Source organism: Plutella xylostella, chromosome 5 (assembly GCF_932276165.1).
Source record: "Plutella xylostella chromosome 5, ilPluXylo3.1, whole genome shotgun sequence".
Lineage (NCBI taxonomy): Eukaryota > Metazoa > Arthropoda > Insecta > Lepidoptera > Plutellidae > Plutella > Plutella xylostella.
Genome location: NC_063985.1, coordinates 4,051,416 through 4,060,283, shown reverse-complemented (window position 1 = coordinate 4,060,283; position 8,868 = coordinate 4,051,416).

Genomic DNA, 8,868 nt, shown 5'->3' with positions numbered 1-8,868 from the left:
GTGAATGAGACAGCGGAGTCGCCCACGGGAGGACCGGGGGGGGGGACGTCACTCCTCGCCCGAGTCGCAATAATCTGGGCGAGCGATTGCTCTATCCGGTGACGGAGTAAAGTATCGCTAGCTGATTATTGTGTTTATTTGCGCGTGCGGCTGTGTGTGTGCGGTGTGTGTGTGTGAGTGGGCCACCCAGCGAGGCCACACGCGGCGCCCACCCACGGCGCAGGGGCGGCGCACTCGCGGCCCGCGACGCATCTCGCTACCGGAGTGCGCTCGGACATCGATATGTCTCTGCTTTGATTGACACGCGTCACAGATACGCCTAGGACGGTGCGTTTGCGCAATATCAGTCGGTTGCATTTTTCTGCTTGCCCCGCCCTTTCCTTCTAAACTTTTAGCCAAATACTGAATACTGACAGTCCTTACAGATTTTCTAAGATGTAAACCTCAGTTGCGATGACTGTTTAAAGTAAATAATACTTAATGCGACTAATGAAGTAATTAATGTCCAATTGGAAACTATTAAACAAGAGCAGTAGATTATTTTATTGCCCATTATTACACATATTTTATCATAATTAATCAATGAGTATGTAGAATAGGTACTTATGGTAAACTAATATTCTATATCAGTATCACGTATCACTTATATAATCATAAGTTTTAAGGTCAAGAGTGTATAGTAAGGATGACATAATTTATTTGCTGTTAGATGATTAGAACGTACCTATTCATGTATTGGGTGGATACTAAAACTACAATTTGGTATTTAAAGTTTTAAAACATGAGTGTTTCTGATTTTAAAACCATTTTAAGACATGATCTCTTAGTATGTTATATGGCTTACTCATAAAAATATCAAATTGGAAGATTTGTATTTATCAATAAAAATACAATTTGTCTTAGAAGATGCTCAGCATAGTTTTTCTATTTTCACTGCTATCTAGCTACTAAAATTTGCTTTGGAAAAGTGTCAAAAATCGCAGTCCCCATGCAGTTTTTTTAAAAGCCCACCTATTTTTCTACTGCTGCGCAAAGGCCTGTCCTTTCTTCATCCACATCCTTCTATCCTGTGTACCCTCAACTCAATCATATTCTGTCGGTCATCCCACCATCTCCCTTTCGACCTGCCTCTCCGCCGGCGCCCGCCCAACATTAGGGTATTTTTTTTAACTATTTGGAACATTTAATAAGGACATTAAACAAAAATTCTGTAACTAGGTATTTATATACAGTAAAACTATAAAGTCCAGAAAACGGAAGTGGATCTTAACTAATTGGTACAGACCGTATTTAATCAATGTATTTTATTTATTAAAGGACAAATCCGTTAAAAAGCCATTGCCAAACGGTATTTTATTTTTTAAATGTATGTAAATGAAAGTAAATAACTGATAATGATAAAAAGTCTTCTACTTTTTAATGCCAGGACTTTATAGTTGGATTGTACATTATTTTTTAAAAAACATACATACAGTCGAATTGAGAACCTCCTCCTTTTTATACGGTTAGAAACAAATGCATAGACATGAATACAAAGATTCCAATATTTTGTACAATAAAAAAATAATTAAAATAACCCAACGATCAATTCAGCGATCGATTTAAATTCAAATGAAGAACATTATAATATTTGGATTAGGAACACCTGCAAGCGCGTGCTGTGGGTTTGCGCCGAATTTCTGCGCACGCGGCGGCGGCGGCGGTGGCGGCGGCGGCAAGCGGGCCACTTCAATGACTTTGATTGGAAGTTGCGATGACGAATGGGAACGACTGGTAAAATCTACTTTTGTTCACTTATTTTGTGAATATTGGCTAATGTGAATCTAAATCTTAATTTGGTATTCAAATAATTAATTTATAAAGATATAAACATTAGTCCTGGTGTTCGTAACAGGGTACCTAGGAGTATAGTCAATTGTTAAACCGGCTTTATGCCGGTATGTTAGTTCCACCTAGTTCCAAGGTAATAGGAAGTCAGACCCAAGACCAGAATTCGTAATCACTGGTCGAGTATTATCTCTTTTCTTTAAAATATATGTAATTTAGTTCTTAATTGTTTGCGATTACTGATTACAAGTCTAGTGAATAATAATAGAAATTCTTGTCTTTAAGTTGAATTTAAATAACATAAAAAATTATATTCGTAAAAAAAACAATAAGTTGTCACTAGATCTCTACTGATTTCGTGCAATATGTTGTTTAATTTTTTCAGTATGTTAGATTATAATTATTTGCAAACAAAAATTGTCAGGACAGGAACTAAACCAAAATACCAATAATCTAAAATCTCTACTGTCCCAGTGGGAGTTCCGTAAAATCTCATTTGTGCCCGACCCCTTATCATTTAAAGCTCGTTTACAAAATATACACCACACCGTACAATTATGAATCACAAAATCTAAATCAGAGAACTTAGAGACCTCAGAGTGCCTACCGACTGAGGAACAAATTGACATGTCATTTCGACCTAATGACTGAGGCGCATAAATAATGTCTCAATAGTGTTTTTGTGCATTCAGGTAGATGATTACACTCCCAAAGCCCCTTTCAACCTTATTTTAACGGATGAAGGACATATTTTCTTTGGTTAACATCCTAAATTGGTACACAGTAAATGATAGCAGTGTCTACAAAGGTAATAGGGCCTGTCGCCACAGCCACATGGAAGTCGGCATAATTTTACTTGTCGTAGTTTTACGAAACTGTAGTTTCTATAGCAAGGGAGTAAACACCATTTTTGAATTATGTTTTTAAGTTGGTTCTCCTGTAATCGGAACTACAGACTGATATTCTAATTTCGTTCTGGGAAGATCAGTGGCGGCGGAGAATATTTATTATGTTATAGAAAAGAAATGTGTGAGTATTAAATGTAGATATTTTATAAACTCTATTTAACCCATTCAGAACTAGTTAGACTAACCCCCTTATTCATAAAAAACTTAATGGAAGCTTTAGCTATTGAACTGTTCTGTCACTCTCTGACCGAGAACGATTTTTATGAATAAGGGGGTAAGTTAAAATCCAAGATACTCGTAACTTCTACCACAATAATAAAACCTACAGTAGTGTAGGAGGTATGTAGGTCTCTGGTTTTAGTTAGTAAATGTGTGCTTCTTCCTAAACTCAATGACAGAGACACTCCAGAAACCTAAACGCTCATATGCCTGACCTACCCACATACTATCACGACAGTGGCAGAAGTGCATATAGTGCATAATGTACGGATGACCTTTCCATGAATATTCTATCTAATCTATGGTCCCCTTCAGCTCCCTTTCATCTCCCGCTTGCTACCGGGAAGCTGCCCTCGTGCTAATCGCAGGACCATAAATACTCGGCGTCGGTAAATACACAGACACACACACACACACACACAGACCAAGCTTCAGACGTGTGATTAGCCGGGAATGCACTTCCGGACGGGGTCTGCCGCCCACTGGAAGTGGAGTTTACGCGGTTCTTGCTTAGCTTAGGTATTTATTTAAATATGTAAAAATAATGTTTTAATTGACCAAATGCGCGTTCCCTCTGAATTCTAATTGATACAACAACTCGATATCATACACTCGCGAGCAATGAAAAAGCTCCACCCACAAAATGACACCAACTGACCCCAATAAAAAAATACAGAATATTTACTTTTTTAGTTGGTAATATTCTGTTGAGCTGTTAAATGTACTTCACTTTTGCAAACGGCGTCATAAAGCTAGACAAATATATAAAAAAATAAATCCCAACCGGAACACAAAAAAAACAGCATAGTCAAAAATAAACGCTACGCTTTTTTTTGCTACGCCATACAAAAGACATCAACGCGTTGCATGAACTTGAATCTTCAATTTTTTTAGTCTACACTAAAAGCAATATTAAGCTTACTATGGTACAGAATTATCATTATTAAATGTTTGATATAATGTTTGTAGCGAGAACTCTACTACACTACCGATAAACTCATAAAGTCTAACCTAATTACAGAAATAATAATGGAATGGCTTAAACTTTTCATACAATACGTGGTTAATTTATTAACAGCACTGACATTTTAAGAAGCATTCAACGGACCGCAGCATGTTGTGAATTGTGATTAATATCTTATTCTGGACAGTAAGTCCGTACGTAAGTATTTACGCAACATATTGGCCTTTGTATGTTAAAATTTCATATAGATATTTATGAAATAACCCATATTCAGCTGTAAGAACCAAACATAAATATCTACCTACCAAAAATCCGATGATACGATATGTAAAGTAACGAGAGAGTAAGTACGATATGTAACATTTAAATAAAAAAATTGACAAGTTTTCAAAACAATATCTCTAACAGGAAAACGTAGAGTGGGACGGTAGCCGGTAGTGGTTGGTCAAGGAAAGCCAAAGATCCAGGAATGTACGCCCTAACAGTTTTTGTCCTCGGCCTTCCTCATTCGTCTAATATTGATCGGCTACCTATCTTATTTCAGTCGTCGGTCCACAGGGCTTCCCACGCTGACACGCATGTTTGTGGAAAAACCACACTCCACTGGAAAACTCTAGGGGTCTGGCGACAAAATCCAAATTATTGCAGAACGTAAAAGAAAGACTCGTTAATACAATATAAGTTACTTTAAGTGAAAATCTTGTATAATTAATTTCACATTCAGCTTAAGTTTTTAAATTAAATTAATAATATTGATGATGTTTAAACGACAGTTTGGTAGCCATGAAGCAACCCATGAGATGAGTCGCGCTCATATTGTTCCCGCTTTTTGTGAGCCGAGACCACCCAACACGCAAACCCAACATATTATTTTATTGTAGGTATCTCTCTACCTACTACAATAAATTTATTTATTACTACATATGGCTATTTATGTTAGTTTTTAGAGTTTTGAGAGCTCTAAATTTAGCTACAGTGGGAAGTTTGGAGCGATAGCCGTTGTTGTCGCGATGACGTCGATGGGGTTTATTGTAGGTAATATTCAGTAGAGGTACACAAATCTTGTTAGATCTTGTTATATACCTACTTCTCTATGTGCAAAATTTTATATATTCAACTACTTTCTTACAGTGCGTGTTTTTTTATTCATTTTATCGTCATACTAGACAATGTTAATGCCTAAAAACATAGACTATTTTTTTTCACCAGTATGAACCTGCGCAATATACTTACCTGGAAGAGATCCGATTCATACGTTCCATGTCCATGAATTAATCACCCTCATCAATATTAATATGTCACAGACTTTCACTATTAAACAGGGTGGAGCAAAAAATATAGAGCATTCCAAACAACTTTGTTCTAGAACATTTTGTAAATTTTCAAAACTATTAATTACCAACTAAACAAAATTAAACTAAATAGGTTTTGTCACTTATAAACTTAAGAGCAAATGTTATTTCTTATAGTAGATCAGAAATTTAAAAATGTGACCTTTTTTCGGATTATGCCAATTACGAATGATCAAATTTTAGCACACCCTGTATAGCTAGGCTCGACCGTGGATGTTGATTAACGTAATGAAACTATGTTTAAGGACGCATTACAACTACCATCTCGCCAACATTAAATAGTAATTCTAGTAATTAACTTGATATTGATATACATAACCTGTTCTATACCGATGGGATTTCGCTGCGGACATTTATGTATGCCTAAGATATAAGGGTGTCCAAGTGTCTATGAAATAATTCGAAAATGCAGTTGCACAAATTATTTTTTTATTAGGTATGCTCTCAAAGAAGGTAGGAATTGCCTGAAAAGAGGCATGAAAATAAATATCTTCACGGGGAAAATTATTTTCTCAATATATTTTTCTTAAATAATGCAAATAAATTATGAATTAAAAAGCTTCAATAGATTAACACTTGATGATATCATTATGATTAATTTTATTCATTTAAGTACTTAGTTCTATTCTATTCTATATCTTATCTGTTTTTATTTTTACCAACCATTTTTGTAATGAAAAGCACAGTATTTACCTCCTGTAAGATGTATCCTAATTGATTTATTTCTTCAATGCTGTATATATTATATTTTTTTATATTTGTATTCTTTGCCATGGTCACCCTACAGAGCCTGACTGGGACGGCAAAGTGGCAGATGTAGTGAATTATAATACACATAATATCGTATAGACCGACACATAGAGATGTCAAGCGACCACCCAAGGCGATGGGACCTTCTTTAATACTTATAAGGCTGGGAACCAATATCTATTAATAAAATACGATGTCGAGATAAACAGAGGGACGACGTGAAAGATCTCATTGTATTTCTATCGACCGTCCGTTTTGATTGATCGATGCGAGATTGTCTGATGCTACTGTCTGTACTTTAATATTCTTTATCCAGATATTCATCGTTTTTAGCATTGCCTAAATCTCAAACCCAATCGTAAAAAATAATCTTAAAACAAATTAAGTGACCATCAGCAAAATGGCACAGTAAAACGGCTTTCTTAATCGTGCTGCACTTAAATCAATAGCATAAATACAGTACCAGTTCCTTATCTTTATCTGTGTGCGGGTCTACCGGTGGTTACATAATGGTAACAGTAAGAGGCACAATTTGTTTATGGTGCCTCTAACACGGCAATTTATCCAATTAGGTGGGCAACAGCCGACCACCCACCGCGCCGCTGATCCGCTTATTAAACATAAATTGTAGATAATTTAGTTACGACCATTCTCCGTCTGGCCGTGCCCCTCAGCGTCTGCACTGAGAACCAAATTCGTGGCTACTTTCTTCGTCTCATGTGTAAGTACTTATGTGAAATTAAAAACCGATTAGGCCTCTACGCTCATTTGAATAATGATCAAACAAGAATGAATGATCCAGCCGACATTAGCTGCGGATATAATTTCTGCCGCTATTTCATCCCAGTACATGTAAACGTGCCGCGGAGATAGAGTAACACAATCTAAATTTATCAATTTATTAAAGTGATTACAACTATATTTAAGTGCGGCCGTGTTGACATTCACCTGCTATCAAGATGTGAACGAGGTGCGAAGCGGAGAGTGTGCAATTAAAATGCACGAAGCGAATTGATTTACGAGGCAGCGTCTCTTGCGGGCGCCGGCGCAGCGCCTTCGCTAACAACAACTCTTGCTGTCAGCTATAGAAATATCTGCTAATAAGTTTACGACACTTCCGCATACATGCTAAGACAGAGGCGTCTCATACTTATCTATTCAATTCATTGGACGATGCATGACCTTTACAATAACGCTTCATAAGAGGGTCATAAAGAGTGGCGGCGTCCGCAAAATCTGTAATCTAGTGTGCACACGCATGCGCGCTGCGGGTTTACGACAGCTATAAAGCTTGTGCAAGTCACTAAAACGGCGCGGGCGCCACATCTCATGACAATGAGTTAGGCGATGTCTAAAATTCAAGGTAAATCTTATTTGGGATCGCGCTACGATCCTTTCACGATATAGGGAACCTAAATTACTATAGTGTAGTAAGATAATTAATAGATTTTGGTATCGTGATGATTTTCCCGAATAAGCCTCCGTGGTCGTAAACCAGTCAAAGTCACATGTCAACCAATCACCGCCTTTGTTTTTCAATCAAGGCATATCTGCAATGCTAATGCGCTTTTCAGGAACACGTATACTTAATTCATGAGACCAAATTCGTGAGCTATAATACATTTGTTGCTAAGAAAGAGGTATTGTTCGCTTTGACGTTAAGTTTTGAATAGAAAGTAGGACATTACTGGACTGGTTTAATAAAGACACCACTATGAATGGATAGGTACACTATTTCATTACAGAATTTGCTTATAAATTAGATTTTCATTACAAACTTTAACACCCTTTTTGCAACAGACTGTTTAAATTGGTTTAAATATTTCCTGACCAGTTTATTTCATAATGTATTTCAGTGTGTGTGTGTGTACCTATGTGTGGACCACATTCACTGGGTTCCTTAGATCGAAAAAAAGTTTCTTTTTAGGTAAATAACTACAATATCGAAGGAAGACATCGCAATATTTCTCCGAGAGCAATAATTGAACAGTAGGTACGTCTCATTGTGGTCTCAATCCGAGCCCCACGCGGGTTCTTAGAACATAGACCCGGCTCCCCGCTGGCTCTTCGCCCGAAGTGTCAAAATGTCTGCTTTGCACCACCCCATTTGCGGTGCTCAATCGAAGATCCATCTTTATACCCACAGCAAACACTAAAGGCCCGTGACTTTTACAGTCAGTGAGGGTGGTGGGCGGTTAATCCACCGCTTCGGGAACAGTATCAACTGCAATCGCGTTTACGATGTCGAAAATCGATTCAATAGACTCTTTTACACCTCCCCGATTTCTCAGAAGGGTAGCCGTGAAATCAAAGTGTTGTCAGGTGCCCTGAGATGTTAATCCGATTTTCAGAACTGGACGATGACATCGAGGCATTGTTGGTTAATACAGAGGTCCGATTACAACTATTGTGTGGGTATTATTTATTTCAAACGAATTTCACGGCTAATTTCGTGAGACAGTTCCGACTTTCTCACGGCAGCAAAAATGTTAGGGTTTTTGGTTTCTAGTTACGCTTTCTGTAATATTGCTCTGTGACATGTGTATAAGATGTATGTGTGTTAGTCTGTGTGTGGACTGTGGTAGAAGCTCTTCGCTTGAACCAACACCCATTTATTTCGGTTCGACTCCCAAGTGTGAACATCAATTTGTTTTTTTCTAGTGTGGTAAGATCACTGTAGTAATGCACCTAAACTCTGTTCAATCAACTTTCGTCTTATTTGGTTCCAACAGATGGTGTTTTAGTGTACCTAGATACTGTAGAACATTATATCACTATAATCCACATAGTGCAGCTGGTTTGATTGATGTTCAAAAAGTGCAAGTCCTGCTGTACATAGTCAGATAGT